At 34.1% G+C, this 21948-nt stretch overlaps 1 long non-coding RNA gene across 1 annotated transcript in view; it reads right to left on the bottom strand.

Annotated features, from left to right (window-relative positions):
• Positions 1-21350, bottom strand: part of LOC138842491 (uncharacterized) — a 35179-nt gene extending 13829 nt beyond the window's left edge. Inside the window, exons 1-2 of the long non-coding RNA XR_011377129.1 lie at positions 21334-21350; positions 14671-14747 (exon numbers count right to left, since the gene is read on the bottom strand). This is a non-coding gene — a long non-coding RNA (uncharacterized lncRNA). The remainder of the gene's footprint in view (positions 1-14670; positions 14748-21333) is intronic.
• Positions 21351-21948: the final 598 nt, after the last annotated feature.

Below are 21948 nucleotides of genomic sequence, written 5' to 3'. Positions count from 1 at the left end.
TCTGGAAAAGACAGACTCTTAACGATTTTACTAGGACTAATGTACAGAGTATATACTGAAGTGTTTTTTAGACTATATAATACGTTATAAAGCATCAATTATTATTGTTTATATCAACATGAGCTGAATTATGCATAATTCCCCAAATAATATCACAAATCAAAAGACTATTTGCTTACAGAGTATTAAAATATTTAATGTCCTCATGAAGAAATAAATGCATTCTATATTTTTGTTATTCACCATGCCTGTAAAATAAATCTATTACAATGGGAACCTATCAGTCTATAAAGCTTTCAGAAGGCAGAGGCGTCCTCTTTTGGGGAAGTGGTGGTGGTATGGTGGTTGTTGAGATGTAAAATTATCCAGCTTTATCCTTGACCGACGCAAGCTATTTTCTCTGTCTGTATTCTCTCTTTCTCTTTCCTTCTAACTCTACTATCTTTTTTTCTCTCTGTATCCTGTTTCTACTCCCTTCACAGTTTCTTTAAAAACATATTCTTTTCTTGTACCTGCTTTCTTATGAGCTGTTTGACTAATCACACATTCAAGCATAGGTTAGGTGCAAATTTTGTACTCAACTTATCACAGGAGAAACTGTGTTCTTTCCCAAATATCAATATCTGTGGATATATATATACACACACACACACACACATATATATATATATATATATATATATATATATATACACACATACACACACCAGGCATTGAGCTTGATGACAGAAATACAAGGATATGAAGAGATAAGTATTTGTCATCAAAATAAAACCATCACAAAACTATATAGACTGGAAAGACCCGTGGCTGCCAGGGGTTGAGGGAGGAAGGCTGAATAGTAGAGCACAGAGGATTTTTAGAGCAGTGAACAATGGTGGGTTCATGTCATTACACATTCGTCCCAATTTACAGAATGCACACCACCAAGAGTGAACCCTAGGGAACCTATGGACTCTGGGTGGTAATAATGTGTCAATGTAGTTCCATTAGTTTGTAACAAATGCACTACTCTGGTAGAGGATGTTGATATGGCAGGAGGCTACCCATGTGTGGAGGCAGGGGAAACCTCTGTACCTGCCCTTCCATTTTCCTGAGAACTTAAAATTGCTAGAAAAAAATAAAGTCTTTTTTTAAAGGAAAACTAATAGACTATAGAGGAGAAAAACATTCTAAGAATTACAGTATAAACTATATATTATAGTAGAGGGGTGTGCTAACAGTTTGGGAATACAAGAGGAGGAGCCCCTCCATCTTCCTAGAGGAGGAGGGTACAAGTAGGCAGCAGAGAAAAGAAGAAGATATTTGAGTGAAAATCTGAGTAGTATTTTGTCAGGAAGACTCTCAGTGTAGAGTATCACAGGCAAGGACGTGAAAATACCAGATCCTGAAAGATCACCTGAGGTCAGGGGTTAAGGGCACATCAGAGACTCTAGAGCTTGAACTTCAAAAGGGAGATCATTGAGAAATAAGGTTGGGAACATAAGCAAGGCTGAAAGCAATAAGGAGTATGGATTTTGTTTTTAGAATAAACGAGGAGTCCCGGGAAAATGAGGAACGCAATATTTGATTTGTTAAAGATAGCTCACTGACATTTATTTGAGACATTAATAGATTGAAAGAGTGAAGCCAATTAGAAGCTGAGGCAGGGAGAATCATAAGTAGGTTACAATGGAGTCATTTACACAAAAGGGTTTGATTCTAAATTTACAACCTAAGGTAGGAATAACACACAGTCAATACATCCCAGAAAATTTAGACATATGACATACTCAAAACCAAAGTATCATCTCTCTGTAAATGCAAAATAAAGCTTTTGCTAGCTGGGATTTTACCTATGTTGTTCACTACCACATTTCTAGAGCCTGTAATGATGGCTGGCACTATCGCATACTTAGTAAATATCGGTTGAATAGTTGAATTAGTTAACAATAGCTAAGTTGTCTTCCTGTGCTAGTAGAGAGAGGGGCTTTATTCGTTTTATTTTGCTGTTGTTGTTTTGCTTAGTGCCAGATGTAAGTCGCTAGCTTACGGTTCGGGTCCCTACCGTATGAAAACTACATACATAAGGGGAGGCATTTGGGACCTAAGAATGAAAAAAACAGACTCCAAATCCTGTTTCATGCTCACCACTGAAATGGAGGCATGACTGCCATGTGCTTCACTCCTTCTCTTTGCCGCCCTCCCCAACAATCCCTCCTTCTCTTGTCACATATGAAGTTTAATACGCTTAATGTTCATCGTATATGAATCCATTGTTTTTAAAGAGTTTTATGGAAAGGATCATGACTCCAATATGGATCTAACAATGGAGAAAATGTTGGGGGTTCACAAGCAATATTTTAGAGAAAGAATAGACAAGAAAGCACAGTCACTGATTTGTACGAAGCATACGAGAGGTGATAGTCGTACATGTTTGTGACCTGGGACAGTTCTGAGTCAAAGGTCCTATTCCAAAAGATAGAAACACACAGAGAGGAGTACTTTCCTTGCTTCAAGGAATTGTTAGTTTTAGCCTGAACCTAATGATCTTAAGGTGAATATGTTATTTTTAAGTGTCGATGCAGAATTTTTTTAACTCGGGAGAGAGATCTGAATTAGAGACAAAAATCAGAAAAGTCCTTAGCGTATCCACGTATTCAAACTCATATATTTGGATATGATGTATTAAGAGAAGCGAACTCTAAAGACAGAGCCCGGGGGAGCATCAAAATGAAGGGGTAGCAAAAAAAGTTAGTAACAAATAGTGGTCAAAAGTCATGGGCATAGAGAGGAGGAATAAGAGAGGGTGGTTCCACAGGAGAACAAAGCTTTCAAAAAAAAAAGTTGGACAGGAGGAGTATGAAATGTGGAGAAGTGAAAAAAGACAGGATCTGAAAAAACACTCTGGCTCCATGAGATTCTTGGTAATCTTGGTGAGAAATTGTCAGCTAAAGTCCTAAACACAAAGGCATCCAGTATTTTCCCCCTGTTCAGAACAAACTCCTATACCTTTACATGTACCTTTACAAGGACCCAGAACAGAGCTTCCCAGCCTGGTGTCAGGAACTGCTCTAACAAATACTCAGATATTGACCCTCCCCGCACGGTTCTCAAAGGTCAGGATGGACCCCGGGACAGTTGGGCCACGAGCTGTTATCCTAGTGTACCACCTTCTCCACAGGGGTCCTCGTGTGAAAGAAGTCGGGGGCAGAGAAGAGAAGCTGTGCGAGTGCTCACTCTTGCTGCTCTCCCCACCTGCATGCGTGAGTGGAGCCCTCACTTCGAGGTTCTATACAAAACATCACTTCCTTATGATGGCCGCCCTTAACATTCCTGTCTAAAATAGCACACCTCATACTCTCTAGCTATTTTGTTTCTTCATAGCTCTTACCACTACCTGATGTAGTCTAAGTCTGTTTGTTTGTTTATTGCATATCTCCCTTTCCTTGCAGAATGTGCCACGACAGTAATGCCTTTATCTTGTTCACTACTGTATCCTAGCACCTAAAACAATGTTTGGCATATAGTAAGTGGTAAATATTTGTAGACTAAATGAAAGAAATAAAGAGTGTGGAATTCGGACTATAGTCATGTATCAACAAAACCCACAACTGAATGTTTAGGGTTGAAAAAAAGGGGAACAAAGCAGAGAATTCTGTATTAGACTTGACCTATGGCATTAATAATTTTCAGCACATTAGTGTTAAATTATCCATGTTGTGTGTGTGTTGTATGTGTCTGTGTGTCTCACAGTCTTGTCTGTCAAATTGATAACTTAGTTTACAATAAGAAGAAAAGATATGTATTTATGAAGAGTAATAAATTAACTGCTCGATCCTACAGTCTAGACAACTGGTTGCCAAGTGGAGCTGGTCATCAGGAGGACCTGGGGAGTTTTAAATGCACAGGCTCTGAACCACAGCCCCAGAGATGCTGACTGGACGCTTCTGGGGTTAGTATCCGAGGGTCTGCGTCCCTAAGTGTATCAGTAATCAGATAGGGTTTAGGTGGCTAGCAGAAGTCGGGCGAACTAGTCAGCAAACAAAAATATAAGAAGTGGCTTCTATTTCTTTAAGAAGATAAACCAGTACGAGCTACTGTCCTTTTACTCCAAAGTCAGTCTAAAGAAGTGACAAAACACAAGGGAGACTAGAATTCCGAAAGCAAACCAAGAAATGAGAAACACCCAGTGACACTGGAAGTGGTATCGCCTTGGGGGCAGTGTGTGGAGTGGGCAGCACGTGCTTGAGGAAGTGGTGGAAAGACACACAAGAGAAATTTGTCTAAGTTCCGCTCTTGGTTTTTCCACTGTGGCAGAAGTATGTGGCCAGTTCAGGTCAGGTAATGGGGCTAATGTTCCACAGACAGGGGTGTAACACAACCCACGTCAGGGCCAGGAGTTGAGGAAAACAGGGAGGGGCTGAAGAGAGGCACTGGGGCAGGCATCCCCCTACCCTTTCTGAGGCAGCTGCTCTCCCTGAGGTAAACCTTTGGGACCAGAGGAAGCAAACGGGATGGCTGTAAAAGGGAGAGATTAGCAATCGTCTCCGGGGCCTGGGAAATTGTTCTGTGGGGCTTCTTCTCATCTTTCTTCTTCAACACACCCTTATCTTTAAACTGAATATAAATGGTAACCCTGGCTTCAAATCTTCCCGGGTACTTTCTCACAAAAGAGAGCTGCCGTGTCTAGCAGAGCAAGAGCTTACGGGCTATAAGCAGACCACTGGCTGAAAAGTACAGCCCCTCAAAAGATAGAAAGCAGATTGGAACCAGGTACACCACTGAAAGCAGAATTAGTGAAACATGTACACCAAGAATTTTAAATAGGCAGAAAAAAAATACCTAGCAAATGAGGAGATTTATTAGCAATATGACTAAAAAACAAGAAAATAAAGAAGACTTATGGAAATATTAACAAGAAAATTTATTTGTTGAAGTAAAGGACAAAATCGTTGAGAAAAACATTGGAATGAATTTTGCAGCAAAGAAATTAATAAACAGAAGGATGAGAGAGAGGAATACTTTGGAAGGCAGTTCGAGAAGATAAAGAAAAACATAATATAAAATAAATGCAACCAGAGGGTAGGAGTTTTGAAGGAAAAATATCACAAATGTAGATGGAAAGGTACTCGAAGAAACATGGTGATAAATTTTCCAGAATTAAATAAAGACTAAATTTCCATTTAAAAGGCTCAAAAAATGCCAAAGAAGAGATAAGGACAATTACAGAAGCAGACAACTTTTAGTTAAATTTAAGAAAATTAACACATTTGTAAAGCTTCCAGAGAAAAGAACAGCCATCCAAAAAGCTACCTGATTCCAACATCATCAGACTGGTCAATAGCAGCACCAGATATGAGAAATCAAAAACCAAACCAAACATCCTAACGTATAGAATATGTTTTCAGAGTCAAGGAGAAAAATGCAGAAAATTGGTAAAGAACATGAACAGTCGCTTCACTCAAATGGTCTTTCACACATAAAAAAAATGCAAAGTAAAACTAGTACCCAAGGATAAAAATTGTTCTCCTAGTAGATTATAGAAATGCTTAAGGCTTCAGAGCAAACTAAGGAGGCACAGCTGTGGGGAATGTGGTTCGCCCACGCACTGCTTGCAGGAATGCAACATGGACCGCCTAGAGAGGGAAATTTAGCGCATCCAATGAAGCTACACACACACACACCCTTGGACCCAGATATCCCACTTCTAGGCGTAAATCTAAGGATATACCTTGAAATTTTTGAAAAAAAATATTGTAGCAGAATCTGTAATAGCAATATACTGGAAAACACCCAGACACCCATGTATAGAAGACTTGGTTCACATCCACACAATGAGGTTCTGTGCAGCAGTAGAAATAATAAGAAGGATCTACATCAGCAGAATCGGCTAAGGGAGAGTGAAAAACAGCAATGTGCAGAATACTAAAAGCAATTAAACATATTGAAATGTATCCGTTTACTTTTGCAAAAAAATACAAGAGACAGAAAGCATTTACAAATCAGAAATCAGTATAAATGCTTATTAAGAAGGTGGGTAAAATTGGATAGAAGATAATTTTGACCTAACATGTTAATGATGTCCATGTTCAAAAGATACATTTTCTGAAATGTAAAATAAATTTAAAATCAGGGTAAAAACTTTATAATGAACCTTTAAAACAGCAAAAAAAGAAAACCTGTATCAAATTCAAAACATAACCACACATATGAAGAACTACTTTAGTTAACTTTAAAACACAACACTATGTTCACTCTCAATGGGATATTTATTATTAGGACAAAATAACTACAAAGGAATCTTGAAGTTTACTTAGTATATTTGTTGTGAGTAGTTGTATTGGTATAGAAATTAAACCACTTTCATTTCTGTAGTATAGATCAAATGAGTGAATGCATTGACATTGTTCGGAATCATGATTACGACCGTAGGGATTTGTTAGAGTAGAAATAAAGTATGAGTCCACACTGAGAGCTATTTTTATTTAGTAAATGATAAAGACCTACTTTAAATTAGTGATAAAAGAGATGAGTTATACAATAAATGGTAATGGGGCATGTAGCTTGCATGCTCTTTTCAGAAAGTGTTGGATCACTAATTTAATCTTTACACCAAAATGATTTCTATATGGATTAGCTAATGTTTTTACATAAGTACTAAGAAAACTATTTGGGTTTTTAATCATCAGGTTGAAAAGAGATTTCAAAAAAAAAAAGAAAACCAAGAAGCAATAAAGAATGCACTAAAGATATGACTAAGTAAAATAAACTTTTTTTTTGAAAATCCGGTAGAGCAAAAGTATCATGAAAACTAATATATTTGTATGAAGAGAATTTGTAACATATATAAAGGATATCAGTCTAAGCTCTTTAGCTTGCCAGAAACTCATAAATTAATTTAAAAAATATGAAACATACGAGAGGAAAAATGGACAAATGAAGCCAATATGGTAGATTTAAAAGTACATAGTGAGTGAAATTTTAAAAAATTCTCATACTTATTCCTAATTAAAGACATGCAAATCAAATAACAGTGATACACCATTTTTCCTGTATTGAATTGGAAACAAATCAAAGTTAGATACTACCCCATCTTGACAAGTGAGTGGGGGAATTTGTCCTTTTCATGTACTGTTTGTGCCGGGCCGATATTGAGGTACAATGCGGCAGTGTGACCGTATGTTCCAACTGTTACCAGCATCTGTTCTAATTGGTCAGTGTCCGTGTTCTAGTAACTGTAAAATATATTTAGTATCTATCTTGTGTGAACAGGAGTATAAATGGGCACAACCTTTTTACCAAGCACACTTGGTATTATGAACCCAGATTTAAAAAGGATGCATACACTTTGGTCCAACAATTCCACTGATAGGACTATATCACCTTCTGTTATATGCAAAAAAAATTAACACCTGGAAACCTATTACAGCATCTTTTTTGTGATGTGATAATTTTGGTAAACAATTTGAACATCTCTTCTTGGAGAATCTCTTTCCTAACATGTCCCTCCATGTAGAGGGAGCTTCAAGCTAAGACTCTTGGATTCTACCAGTCTGCTCATGTGGCTTTAGGATGAAGAAGTTGGCAAGATTTGTCAACTTACTGATCTACCACTCTCCTTTAGGACCACCACTAAGGAAAACTAAACAAAACACTTTTAACTACTCTCTAACATGCTTCCAGTTAGCCATAAAGGCTCTACCCCATGGGACTTGTATCTAATCAGTTGAATACTATTTTTATACCGAGTATTTAAAATACAAGAGTATTCCAAGTCTAAGCCAAATTCTCAAGTATCACTTTGATCAATATTAGTTATATTCTTATTTTTCATCTACTTATTCTTTTACTACCAATTTTTAAATAGGATAGAGAAGGAGGGGTTATATTTATTGTACTTCCAACAAATTCCACCCCATACAACAGGATACTGTAACCCAATTTCCTCACCTATAAAAGTGGATAATAATAGTAAATGCCTCATAGTGTGTGCCCAACCCAGTTTATGCCTATGTCATTAGTATAATTATTATACTTAGTGTCATTAATAATAACCCCTTTCCATCTCAGAAGTGCCTGCACTTGGAAGGTTGATTATATCGTTCCCTATTTAATACTACTGGCTATTTTAGCCTCCTCCACGGGATAAGGATGGCTTTGGCTCAGCCTTTTTTGTGCCCACTTTGGTCAGAGCCCAGGCACTACCAACACCTGGGTCCAATAACATAAAAATTCTCAGAACACAGAGTCCCTCATTTTCCCCAGAATCTGCACAGAAGGACCTTATAACTCAACATAGAAGAGAAGGAAAAATAATGCATGATGAAGTGAACTTTGTTAGTGAAAGAAAGGAGACAATCGGAATTGAGAAGTTAAACTCATACACTTCTTCTCCCTGACAGCTGATTATAACGTGCAGTAGCCATAAAACCCCTCTATGTATCCAAATAACTGTAATATTTTGAAAGTCTATGAGCAGTTTAGCCAGACACCTCCTTGAATTTACTTTCCCTCTTTCCCTGACACACTCTCTTTCCCTCCCCTGTTTTTGTTCACCTGGGATTGTATTCAGACATCAAATACGGATTTTTCTTTTGCTCCGTTTACTAGGGAACCCAGAGTAAGACAGTACCAGGAATGGTCCTGAAAGTGAACCACTCATAATGGGCGTTTGGATGGGATATCTCACCTATCTGGAAGCAACAAGACCCCTTCACCTTTTTTTAAGTGGTGCAGTTATGGCATGCCATAAAATAACCCGTTATTAAAGCTTCCAACTTTGTGAACTGGTTTGGGGCATAGATAGAAGTCAAGGCATCAGAAGATCAAGCAGCTGTTGCACTTGCTGATTTAAGGGTTATGACACTTATGAAGGATTATGATGTGGGTGACTGTTTTCATGACTTTGCAGGTCTCGCAAAGACAAAAAGAAAATGCTATGCTCAGGGTGTGGGAATCTTTAACAACCAAAATTCCCTGAAACTCTCTGGCTGGCAGAAGGATCCCAATCCCACTGGGCCAAGCAGAATAGTCTTGTCTGAAGACTCTGTGACAATCACAAATGGAGCATTTGTCTAAGGTTTTACTCTTTCACCTCGACATCCACACTCACTCTCTCTCTTTGCCTTCAGGAAAATGGCAGGGTCAGTTTTCAGCACAGCCAGAGCCTGGAAGTATGAACTCAGCTCTGGAAAGAAATGGTTCAAAGACCAAAATACTTGAAGTAAGTGGGGAAATATTTGGGGCAGTGTTAAGTGGTAGAGACAAAAATATGATGGAATAAGGGAGAATGCCTTGGTAGTGGGGCTGTAACTTATAGCATGGGATTCCATGATCGGGCAGGGAACTCTGGAAATGAGCGGCTGGTCATAATATTTTGCCGTTGTGGTTTCTTAAGACCAGGGAAAAAAGAAATAGTCTGCATTAAATGTGGTGAGGATGCTAGAGCTTTGGCGAACACAATCCACCAGGTCAAGGTAGGGATCTGGAGACTCAAAGAGGTAACAACCCCAGAATGGAGCGCTGAGTAGTCACCACCTGAATATGTTCCCCAGGAGGTGTTCACTGGACCGTCTCTTCTCTAAACCTCCATGGATTGCACTAAAGGAAGGGGCACTATTAGTAGATGATAACTCTGAGGTTGAAATGAAGTCAAATTCTAAGTTTTGAGAATGAAGAGCCTTTCATTGATGAATGCCGCCATAGTTTTAAAAGCATTAGTGCAAAAAAACTTCAGAGTGAGAAAAGGAATTAGGCCAGGTCTTTCCTTGCAATGTCAGACATACTTCCTGGAAAGAGATGTGTGAATGAACGCAGAAACTGATAATAAAAGAAAAACACAAGAACAGTCAAAGCTGAACCATTTAAGAATAATCACCAGGTCACACATATGGTATCATTTATATCAGTAGAGAAATATCCTTATGCAAAATTATTTTTATTTTCTGCACTAGAGGCCTGAGTAACATTTTTCACTAAAGTGCGAAATACCATTATTTCACTTTTTGCTTATTGGAGGATATAAAACAAAAATATTGAAAGGAAAATAAAAATCATTCCCCATCCCACCATATCTTATAACTGCTTTTATCATGAGAGTTTTCTGTCTTTTATTCAATTAATTATTGTCATTATATTGCATCTTCAACTATACAATCCTCTTTTTTTCTTGACAAGTATATGGTAAAAAAATTTTATTATTTAAAAATTTTATTATTTAAAAATTTTATTATTTATTATCTAAAATTTTATTATTTAAAATTTTATTATTTTATTATTTAAATTTTATTAAAAATTTTATTATTTAAATTTACTTTAAATTTATTATTTAAAATTTTATTATTTAAATTTTATTATTTAAATTTTATTATTTATATTTAAATAATATTATTTCATTAGTTAAAAATTTTATTATTTAAAATATTTTATTTAAAATTTTATTATTTAAACTTTTATTATTTAAATATTATTATTTAAAATTTTATTATTTTAAAAAATTTTATTATTTATTTTATTATTTAAAAATTATTTTATTATTTAAAATTTTATTATTTAAAATTTTATTTTATTTAAAATTTATTATTTAAAATTTTATTTAAAATTTTATTATTTAAATTTTATTATTTAAAATTATTATTTATTATTTAAAATTTTATTATTTAAAAAATTTTATTATTTAAAATTTAATTTTATTATTTAAAAATTTAAAATTATTTAAAATTATTTATTATTCAATAATTTTATTATTGAAAACAAGTTAAGCAATTACTTTCCCTGTGGTGGTTTTGATCTTTGTCAACTTAAATAATAAGCTTTTACTACATGCCCACAATTCCTTTCCCTGTAAAGTTCTGGAGTAGAATCAGCCACAAGAGAAATGGGTGTAAGACGGCACAGCAGAGGAAAGTGACGTCCACTAGATTCTGAAGGTTGGAGAAGGGCCCCTCATGTTGCTCATGTTGTCAATGATCTGCTGCCTTAGCTACTGGCGTGTGTGTGTGTGTTGTGTATGTGTGTGTGTTGTGCGTGTGTGTGTGTTGTATGTGTGTGTTGTGTGTGTGTGGTGTTGTGTGTGTGTGGTGTTGTGTGTGTGTGTTTGTTGTGTGGTGTGTGTGTGTGGTGTGTGTGTGTGGTGTGTGCATGTGTGGTGTGTGTGTGGTGTGTGTGTGTGTCTGGTGTGTGTGTGGGGTGTGTGTGTGTGTGTGTGTGTGGTGTGGGGCAGTGCTCTAGGCCCAAAGCTCCTTCTTCTCCCACTGAATGTTCTCCCTCAACCACTCTACATCCTGGATGAGCTACACTTTTCACCCCATGGTGAAGTAGTCAAGCAGGTGACTCCATAGATTAAGGTTGCATGTGATGACATGTCACCTCTGAGGCTAACCTCATGGGTTCAGGTTCTCCTTATGTTTCCCAGTGTGTTCTGGCTACCCCATGATTTCAGGTTCAGTTTTCTTACTAACAGCAGATCCTGATGACACTGGTAACTCTAGATGCACCCCCAGATGAAAGGCAACATCTTTCCATAGATTGTTCACCAACTCCCGTAGCTGGGCAAGGTGAAATTCCATAATAAATCTCTGTGACCACTTCACTCATGGAAGTCCTGCTCCCATGGTCAAACCCTAACTGACACAGTTACTGTATCAAGAAAAATAAACCTTAGTCTATAACACCAATTAACTCCATAGACCTAGCTTTTTGTAATAAAATGAGAGAGGGCAAAGCTATGAAAACTGTTAATTCTGGATAGATCATTATTGGTCAACAATGTAAATAAAATATGACTGCAGTGTTTGAAATTTCCCAACTCCTGGATTAACTGGACCCCTATCTGAGCCTCACTAAATATTACAGTTTTATTTTGCTTATGGACAATGTTTTAGTTTAAAGCAGAAGATCATTTTTAATTAATTTAATTTAAAGGATGTAATGATGAACCTTCTTAAAATATATTTCTACTATGGATTACTTTTTCAAGTTCTTTATCCTATAAAATTTTATATCTCTTAAAACAATGTTATACAGAGATGCTATTGACATATGGATAAACAAGAAAAATATTAAAAATTTCTAGCAAACTTTACTGTATATAATACCTTACATGTGATAAATTAGATACTGCAAATCGATTAACAAGTAATAGATTATTTTAAAAGTCCTAGGTTTTATAAAAAGAATAACATTAATATGCCAAACCATATATTACAACTGACTTTAGAAGGATCAGGAAGTTGAAGAAAATAGAAATAAACCCTTTCAATTGACATATTTAGATTTTGCTTTTAATTAAAATTATTTTAGTATTTCCTATTGTAAATATTTTGCACCAGTATTTTGCCATTATTCACAGCACTGAGGGCAATTATTTTCTTCTTTATTTCCCACATACTTCTAATGGTCCCCTTTTGTTGCACAGCCATTTTGTTATATTCATCCTTGACATATCTGAGAATTTAACTAGTTATTATTTCTCAATTAGCTGTGTATGTCTATAGATTTTGGTCTCTATCATATTCCATTCTAAATCTTTTCAGTCAGAGTGATGGTTGATATCCAAATAATCTTAGCCACATTTCTGGCTAGCAAGCAAATATTTATCAAATTTATATTTCTCAAATGGAAGTTCATGGAGATAGATAGATAGACACATAGATAGACAGATATTCATTAAGTTGGTTGGAGAATATTTTATATATTATATTATTTTTTTCCATTTTTACAATTTTTCAACTCTTATTCTAGAAGTTCATATAAGGTTACTATCCTCATAGTATGTTGGTTCCAATTCTCTTCCTATCCCTTAATTGCTATTGAATTCATATCCAAGTATCTAAGAATATTTCATTACATGTCAGTCTAAATACTATTTTAGACATTTTTTAAAACATCTTGATTATATGTGAAATGATTAAGGGAAAAGTATGAAAAGATGCTGACATTTACATTCCCACTGAAGAAATCTGAAAATATTAAATTCTATTCCTTGGAGATATAAATCATTTCCTTATATGATTTTGGGAAGGTTTTCTAATTTCAAAATTAATGCTGACAATAAAATATTTGAAAATTTCCAGAATTATTTCCAATGAAACCTTCATTTTTGGAAGTGAATAATAATGATGATTATGATAATGATAAATTCTGTAAAATTAACTATTAAAAGTATTTATCTTTGCTAAGTATTTGGATAAGGAGATAGATTCAGTAACACTTTTCAAATATTCTGTAGAAAATCACTGGGCTTTTAAAATAGTGTTTTTTAGGAGGAGGAAGTAGGAAAACTAGAATTTTTTTAAAATAGAAGGTATTTAATAGGAGCATGCATTAGAATAATCTAATTTATTTTAGAGCATCACACCATCTTTGAAAAGGTCTCATGGGTTAGAAAAATAAGTATTTTTCTTCCTTCTCTCTCAATATAAAATTGATTTTGTTATTAATGAATGAAACTTGTTTTATTAAATTTATAGCACACTCGGATTATATTCAATATCATGTTATAAATGTGAATACAGCAGGACAGTTTAATAGGATTGTTCTTGTCATTATATTATATGAAAGATACAAGGACATTCCCATTGAACTACTAGACATGCAGAACTTATGTATATTTTCCTAATGGTATTCTCTCAGAAATTTTGCCCATATGCCCTGCTAAAAATGACATTGTAAATATTAATTTTCCTTGTCTATTTCCTTTTATAAACTACAAGCAATTTTTTGGCAGAAGAGAAGATGCTTCTAAAGGGCTGCCAAAAGCTTTCCCTTGGCAGAATTTATTTTAAAAGTGACATTTGCATCAGTAAGAAAATTGTATTTGAGGAAACATATGTCAATTGACATCCAAAAAAAGTTAATATTAATCTATAATTACAAAATTTATGAGCAAAATTTCAAGCAGTATATAGTTTAGGGTTAACAGCACACACACTGGAGTCAGTTCAATTAATATTCACCAGGAAAGGCTTGCACTGAAGCAAATATATTGTTCCTGATATTAAGAAAAAGCTTTCATTTTTTTCATCATGGGATATGATGTTAGCTGTGGGTTTTTCATATGCAGCATTTCTTATTTTGAGGTAATTTTCTTCTATAACTAGTCTGTTAACAGCAATTATCATGAAAGTTCATTGAATTTTTTTTTAATGATTTTTGTGCACTTATTGGGATGATTGTGTGGATTTTTCTCTTTTTTCTTAATAGACTGGAAGTTTTATATCACTTTCACAATCATACAAAGATTGAGTGAAATGTATAGAGATTTTCTATAAGCCCCCCTCCACACAAACACACACTCACAGACATAGACTCTTCCATTATCAACATTCCCCTCCAGAGAGATACATTTGTTAAATTGATATATCAGAATGATCAATATTGTTAAAATGACCATCCTACCAAAGGCAATCTAGAGATTCAGTGCAATACCTATCAAATTACCAATGGCATTTTTCACAGAACTAGAAAAAAAATTTTTACAACTTGCATAGAAACACAAAAGACCCCAAAGAGCCAAAGCAATCTTGAGAAAGAAAAACGGAGCTGGAGGAATCAGTCTCCCTGACTTCAGACTATACTACAAAGCTACAGTATCAAGACAGTATGGCACTGGCATAAAAACAGAAATACAGATCAATGGAACAGGACAGAAAGCCCAGAGATAAACCCACGCACATATGGTCACCTTACCTTTGATGAAGGAGGCAAGAATATACAATGGAGAAAAGAGAGCTTCTTCAATAAGTGGTGATGGGAAAACTGGACAGCTACATGTAAAAGAGTGAAATTAGAACACTTCCTAACACCATACACAAAAATAAACTCAAAATGGATTAAAGACCTAAGTGTAAGGCCAGACACTATAAAACTTAGAGGAAAACATAGGCAGAACACTCTATAATATAAATCACAGCAAGATCCTTTTTGACCTACCTCCTACAGTAATGGAAATAAAAACAACATTAAACAAATGGGACCTAATGAAACTTAAAAGCTTTTGCACAGCAAAGGAAACCATAAACAAGACGAAAGGACAACCCTCAGAATGGGAGAAAATATTTGCAAACAAACCAACTGACAAAGGGGTAATCTCCGAAATATACAAGCAGCTCATGCAGCTCAATATTAAAAAAAAACCCAATCCAAAAATGGGTGGAACATGTAAATAGACATTTCTCCAAACAAGATATACAGATTGCCAACAAACACATGAAAGGATGCTTAACATCACTAATCATTAGAGAAATGCAAATCAAAACCACAATGAGGTATCACGTCACACTAGTCAGAATGGCCATCATCAAAAAATCTACAAACAATAAATGCTGGAGAGGGTGTGGAGAAAAGGGAACCTCTTGCACTGTTGGTGGGAATGTAAATTAATACAGCCACTATGGAGAACAGTATGGAGGTTCTTTAAAAAACTAAAAACAGAACTACTGTACGACCCAGCAATCCCACTACTGGGCATATACGCCGAGAAAACTATAATTTAAAAAGAGTCATGTACCACAATGTTCATTGGAGCTCTATTTACAATAGCCAGGATATGGAAGCAACCTAAGTGTCCATCAACAGATGAATGGATAAAGAAGATGTGGCATATATATATACAATGGAATATTACTCAGCCATAAAGAGGAACGAAACTGACTTATTTGTAGTGAGGTGGATGGACCTAGAGACTGTCATACAGAGTGAAGTAAGTAAGAAAGAGAAAAACAAATACCGTATGCTAACACATATATATGGAATCTTAAAAAAAAAAAAAAAAGAATGGTCAGAAGAACCTAGGGGCAAGACGGGAATAAATACGCAGACCTACTAGAGAACGGACTTGAGGATATGGGGAGGGGGAAGGGTAAGCTGGGACAAAGTGAGAGAGCGGTATGGACATATATACACTACGAAATGTAAAATAGATAGCTAATGGGAAGAAGCCACATAGCACAGGGAGATCAGCTAGGTGCTTTGTGACCACCTAGAGGGGTGGGATCGAGAGAGTGGGAGGGAGGGAGACGCAAGAGGGATGAGATATGGGGACATGTATATGTATGTCTGATTCACTTTGTTATAAAGCAGGAACTGACACACCATTTTAAAGCAATTATACTCCAATAAAGATGTTAAAAAAAGAAAAAAAAATGATTGAGACAATTCTATAGGAAGCTATATCAATACTAACTGTGTAAGCTACCAGATTCTAACATCAATATACCATAAACGAAAACCGGAAGAACTAAAAGGAGTTAACAGAAAAATCCACTACAGAGCGGGAGATTTAATCATTCCATTTTCAAGTTTACTTACTAGTAACAAACTCTCCGAAAACAACTTTAGATAGCTTTTGATATAATTAAACAAGAAAAGAAAAAATATGTCATTAAATCAGTGATATTATAGCTTGTGATAGCATAGACTTTTCAGTAGTAGATTTTAGGGGTAAGAATAAGCTTAAATAATAACACGCCATGGGGGTATAATAGTTATCATGACCTAATAACATCCCTAAAGAGAATATCTGTGCCAGATGCAGCCATGTGCCTTCAAGCACCCAGAGGTATTGTTATATAATAATTATACCTTCTGCTTTCCACACAGACAGTATAAACATTCTGTATTTAAGTACAGTCACTATACAAATTTCAAGCATATGGCTCTGACCACAGGAAAACACTGATTAATGTAAGAAAAAGTTAATAATTCAAAATACAATTATATTGCATTACTCATTAGAATATAAAAAATTCTCTTGCTCTACAGTTTAAAAAAACACTTCTTCCTTTAAAAAAATTAATAAAAATATAAGAATAGGTACATATTCATTACTATAATAAAAAGTAGTTTATGAAAATCAATCACTGTAATCATCAATCTTCATTTTCGCATTTTTTATGTAAAGAAGACCAGGGTGATCACGTCCTTAAATAATTCTGGAGTTTTATTTCAACCTTACTCTTTGAAAGGATAGCTATGAGCCAATAGAATTAAAAGGAAAGTGAATTTAATATTTCATGCTACAAATTTGTGGCTTATATCTCATTAACTAGTTAACATTTTATTTATTTTAAAACATATTTTTTTGATGTGGACCATTTTTAAAGTCCTTATTGAATTTGTTACAATATTGCTCCTCTTTTATGATTTGGTTTTTTGGCCGTGAGGCAGGTGGGATCTCAGCTCCCCAGCCAGGGATCGAACCCGTACCACCTGCATTGGAAGGTGAAGTCTTAACCACTGGACCGCCAGGGAAGTCCCTAACTGGTTAATACTTTAGAGATAGAAAAGAGTTTAAGGATGTTATAAAAGTATAACATAGAAAATAGATATTATTTATTATGAAATAAATCATTTAAGACTCATATGATTGTTATGAATAATTTTAAGATAAAATAATCACATAAATAAATTTCATATTATCATGATGGGCAGCCTTTCACAGATGATAATTATAAGAAATAAAATGTTTTTCTTTATTCCTCCCAATCATCTCAAAACTCTCTATGCTTTTTAGTATTTCATCTTAATAGGATTTAAATTGGCAAAATAGCAAGCACATTTAAACATTCAAACAGTCAGTGACAGAACTGATACAGAATATACTTCACTCCATTCTCTGTCTGATGTGCTTTCCATTGGAATTCCCTGCTTCCATTAGGAGAAATACAGCACACATGAAAGAAAAATATTGATACTGTAATAAAATGAGTTACACAAGGAAAACTTTTAATGTCCCATCTTATATCATCAACCATTAAACCACTTCAATACCGGCAACACCCCTTACTGTTCCAGACTATATTACTGACTGGAAAATTGTTCTGTTAATCTAAAAACTATTATAAGTTTTCAGCAATTTACAGCAAAACTAATGATATGCTTATCAATAAGTTGAAACCCAATGGAAACAAAGTTTTCAATTTAATTTCTAAGAAATCCAAAGCTACTAGCTTACTGTATTGAAAACAGCCATAAACCAGAAATAGAACAGATCATCATAGCCTGCCAGAATCTGAATAAATTAGATATAGAGAAAAATAGGAACAAGAGATTGATTTGAGGAGAGATTGGGAAAACACACACACATGCACACACACAAACATAAAACTTTCTAATAGCTAGAAGTTTTAACACATTTTCCAAAGTGGAAATAACAATTTTTTGACAAAGTAAACATATAACCATAATACATAAGACATTAAAAATAATGTAGAAAAGGAGATAAAAAAAGTTGCAAAGCATGCACTTGGGAAGTTCAAATACTAGAACATTAAAGTAAGTAAGAAAGTCAACAAAAAGGTGTCAAAAGGTGGAGAATATCTCCCAATAACATTATATGTATCAGTCTACTAAGAACTAACTGATATGAAAACATAGAGACCAACTCACAGAATGAAATCCAGTAGCACTTGAATTCTGGGGTAAATTTTCATTGAATTATCAAAGTCTTTATATCCTCTGAACCAGGATATTTGATCAGGTGGGCTTTGGTTTTATTTTAACCTCAAAATTTAATCTGGAGTAAGTTTATATATAATTTAGTCTTCTTAAATACCTAGGTTAAAAATGTCTGACTCCCTTACGACTAGACCATGTGTAATGCATGAGTAAGACATGTACAGCTTCGCGAGGTCTCAATCTGTTTCTCTGTAGTCTTTCAAAGTTTGTAGTGAGCCCAGCTGTTAAAAAAAATAGGTAGATATTTTGCACTATTATTTTTGCAATATGAAAGGGACATTTAAACAATGGTTTATTTCCTTTTATTTTCCAAAAGAGAGGTGAATCCACAGAAGCTCTTAACTAATTACTATTTACTTTCTCTCTCACTTTGGTTTTCTTAAATGGGAAAAAAAAAACAAAAACAAACAAAAAAACCCCTCCTCTCTGGATAGGAAAGTTTAGAATACCTAGGAAAGAAGAGACAAATTCAGTAGAGTTTCTGTATCAAATACAAAGAAACTATGTTACATGCCATATAATGCTTCCAGAATGCTGAGCAAACTGAACACCAAATGATGCTTCTCAGAATATTTCAAGGCTATTTTAATTAAAATTAGAAGATCTAGCAAGAAAATCATTACTATTCATCTTCCTTTCCATGTATAGATGACATAACTATTTAAAAAATAAGGGAAAATGAGGCAAAGCAAAAAGAGCTTGAAAACTTTTTATTATGGAGTCTTATTTAGGACTTCATTCCATCAGCATTAGCTGAGAGTTCATTGTTGGAATGAGAAGTACATAAACAAGAAAAAATTAAATGCTTACCACTCACTTTTGAAAAAAAATTAAAAATGTTGACAATACATACATTTTTCAGTTATATCTGAAGATTTGTCCCTACTTGCAAATGTGGACTAAGTTTTATAATTTTTTTCACATAAGTAGTCATCAATACCTTAAAAATCTATCATATGGGTCCATATTCTACACATAAAAAAATGATACCCAGCTATGTTCATCCTTTTGCAAGTTACTATGCTGACATTCCTCCAAGACAGAATTTAAATAATTAAAATTCAACGTAGTAACTACGACAAATAACATGGAGATTTGCAGTTCATTCTTAAGAGTTAAATTATATAACTGTATATCATTGGTAAAATGATACAATATACAAAAGACTGATTAAAATTTTCACTGAATATATTTCGTGTTCTGATAAGATCTGGTCAAATATGTTTTAAACACACATTTAAATTTTTTTGCACATTTATTATCAATATTTGCAAATTGAAGTAGTAATATTTGGACTTATATCAAAAAATGCTACAAAATATTGAATTAATTGCTATCCAATATGTTTGAATGAGCATATTGAGTAATTTTATGTCTATCCAACCTCTTTACAAGTGATGTTTAGTAAATACTCCTAGAGAAATAACATGCTCCCTCCAAGGAAGTAAACAGTCCCTTAACGATATCAATGACATGCTGATCATGTTAAATCACTCTCTATAAAAACATTTTGATTCAAAATTTGCTCAACACATGACAAAAAGTCTTTTGATAATATGTTTACATTTAAAAAAAAGAACTAATTAAAAACGTCTGGACAAAGAATAAGTTCCACAATTCCTCTAATCTAGTACAATATCTGTTTCAATTTTGTTTTAGTACCTTCCAATGTTTCAACCTCACTGTTGGATTTAAATCTTAATAAACACACGCAATAATGATGTCATTTTTCGTGTCATTATTATACCTTACTTATTTTCACATTTCAAAACTAAAAGAGTAATTTTATAATAGATAAACACTAAACATACTCAGTGACCATCTTTACTGTCCAAAAATAATGCTAAAGATGGGAAATTATTTTTCAAGATGTTCCTCCAAAATGTGTGGGTGTGCTTGTGTGCTATTTTAATCAGAAAAAAATGTTATTGTATTTTGTATTATTTCAGTAGCTTACTTCTTTACTTTATTGATTAGTCCTGGAAAATTGTCTTGAAACCCAAAGAAAATATATGAGAACGACACTACATAAAACCAGTAAGAACTACATAAAATAGATAAGAAGTACATAACACAGAAATAAATAATATTTTTTAGGAAAAAAACCAGACATCTTAAAATTTTTGTTCAAGTTTGTGTATACTTCAAATATCTAATCCCTAATGACAGACTAATAATCATAATCTAAATATTGTATGAATGTCAAAGCACTGCAAAATAAACTTTGTATAATACAAAAATGCAATTGTCTTTTGTTTTACTTTCTAAAACACTTATAAATGACTATAGTCAACTCTCACTCATAAAAATAATGCAAATATGATAAAGAAATTATTAGAAAAAGAACAGCAGCATATTAAAATACCATTCACCAGGAGAAAGAGGTCTCTTATAGAATTACAAGGAAGACACATTTAATATGCATGCATATTCTGGTTAAACCAAATTCGTAGAACAGGAACTGATGGGCATATCTTTACCAGGAATACACACAAAGACACACCACACACCACACACACACACACACACACACACACACACACACACACACACCATCTTTACTTCTACCATGTGTTTAGGGTTAACCTAAACAGAAAGGGAATTTTTTTTGGAAAGTTATTTTGTAGTCTACATATCAACAGGAAGAAAAGTCCGTGCCTACAAGAGTAGAATGATAGAGGAGGTGACATTTGAACTGAACGTGGAGGAAACAATATTTTATGGTAAATTCCCACCTAATTTTTCCACAGGAAGAAAACTGTGGCATACGTCTAGAGTTAAACTAACCAAAAATGTTGTTTAAATAATTAGGACATTTGAGTAACTCGGTCATACTTAATTCATTTTAACATTTCATATTCCGTACAGAGATTTAAGTAATACAGTTTCATTTACCTGAAAGCAAACTGTTGCCAAAATGTCCTTTCAACCTCATGAAGTCTGAGCAGTCAGCTTGTAGGAGCAATTTGGAAATCATGACTCTGATGAACTAAGCTTCCAGGAAATTTCAAAATATGCTAAGAGTCAGCTGACTTGGTTACTTTCAGTATGAGATCATAGGGTTATTTTATTGCAATAAGGAGATCAGTAAGTAGTTCACAACTATGTTTGAATTGTATCAATCATTCCTCTTTATTATATTTTTATTTACATTGCTAAAATGTAAGTTTTAAAAATGTTTATTCCATCTTCATTTTTCATTTCTTTGTGTCTCACGCATATAGTAAATATTGATACTACATGTTTTAACACATGCCAATATACTAAATTGCAAAAATGTTTAAAACATTTTGGAGCAAGTCAATCTGTTTACTCTGAGTAGATGATAAAAATGATCAATATCTAAAATCACATTACTTCATAGCTTAGGGTTCCACAACAAATTATTCGTAGCTTAGGGTTCCACAACAAATTAAGTATGGTCAATAAGTTTATCATGAGACTTTAAAAAATATATTTCCACATTGTCTATCTTAAACACAAAAGAATCATGGGGTTTGGGACACCTAA

Source organism: Globicephala melas, chromosome 21, assembly GCF_963455315.2.
Source record: "Globicephala melas chromosome 21, mGloMel1.2, whole genome shotgun sequence".
Lineage (NCBI taxonomy): Eukaryota > Metazoa > Chordata > Mammalia > Artiodactyla > Delphinidae > Globicephala > Globicephala melas.
This window is presented reverse-complemented; position numbering and strand designations above follow the sequence as displayed.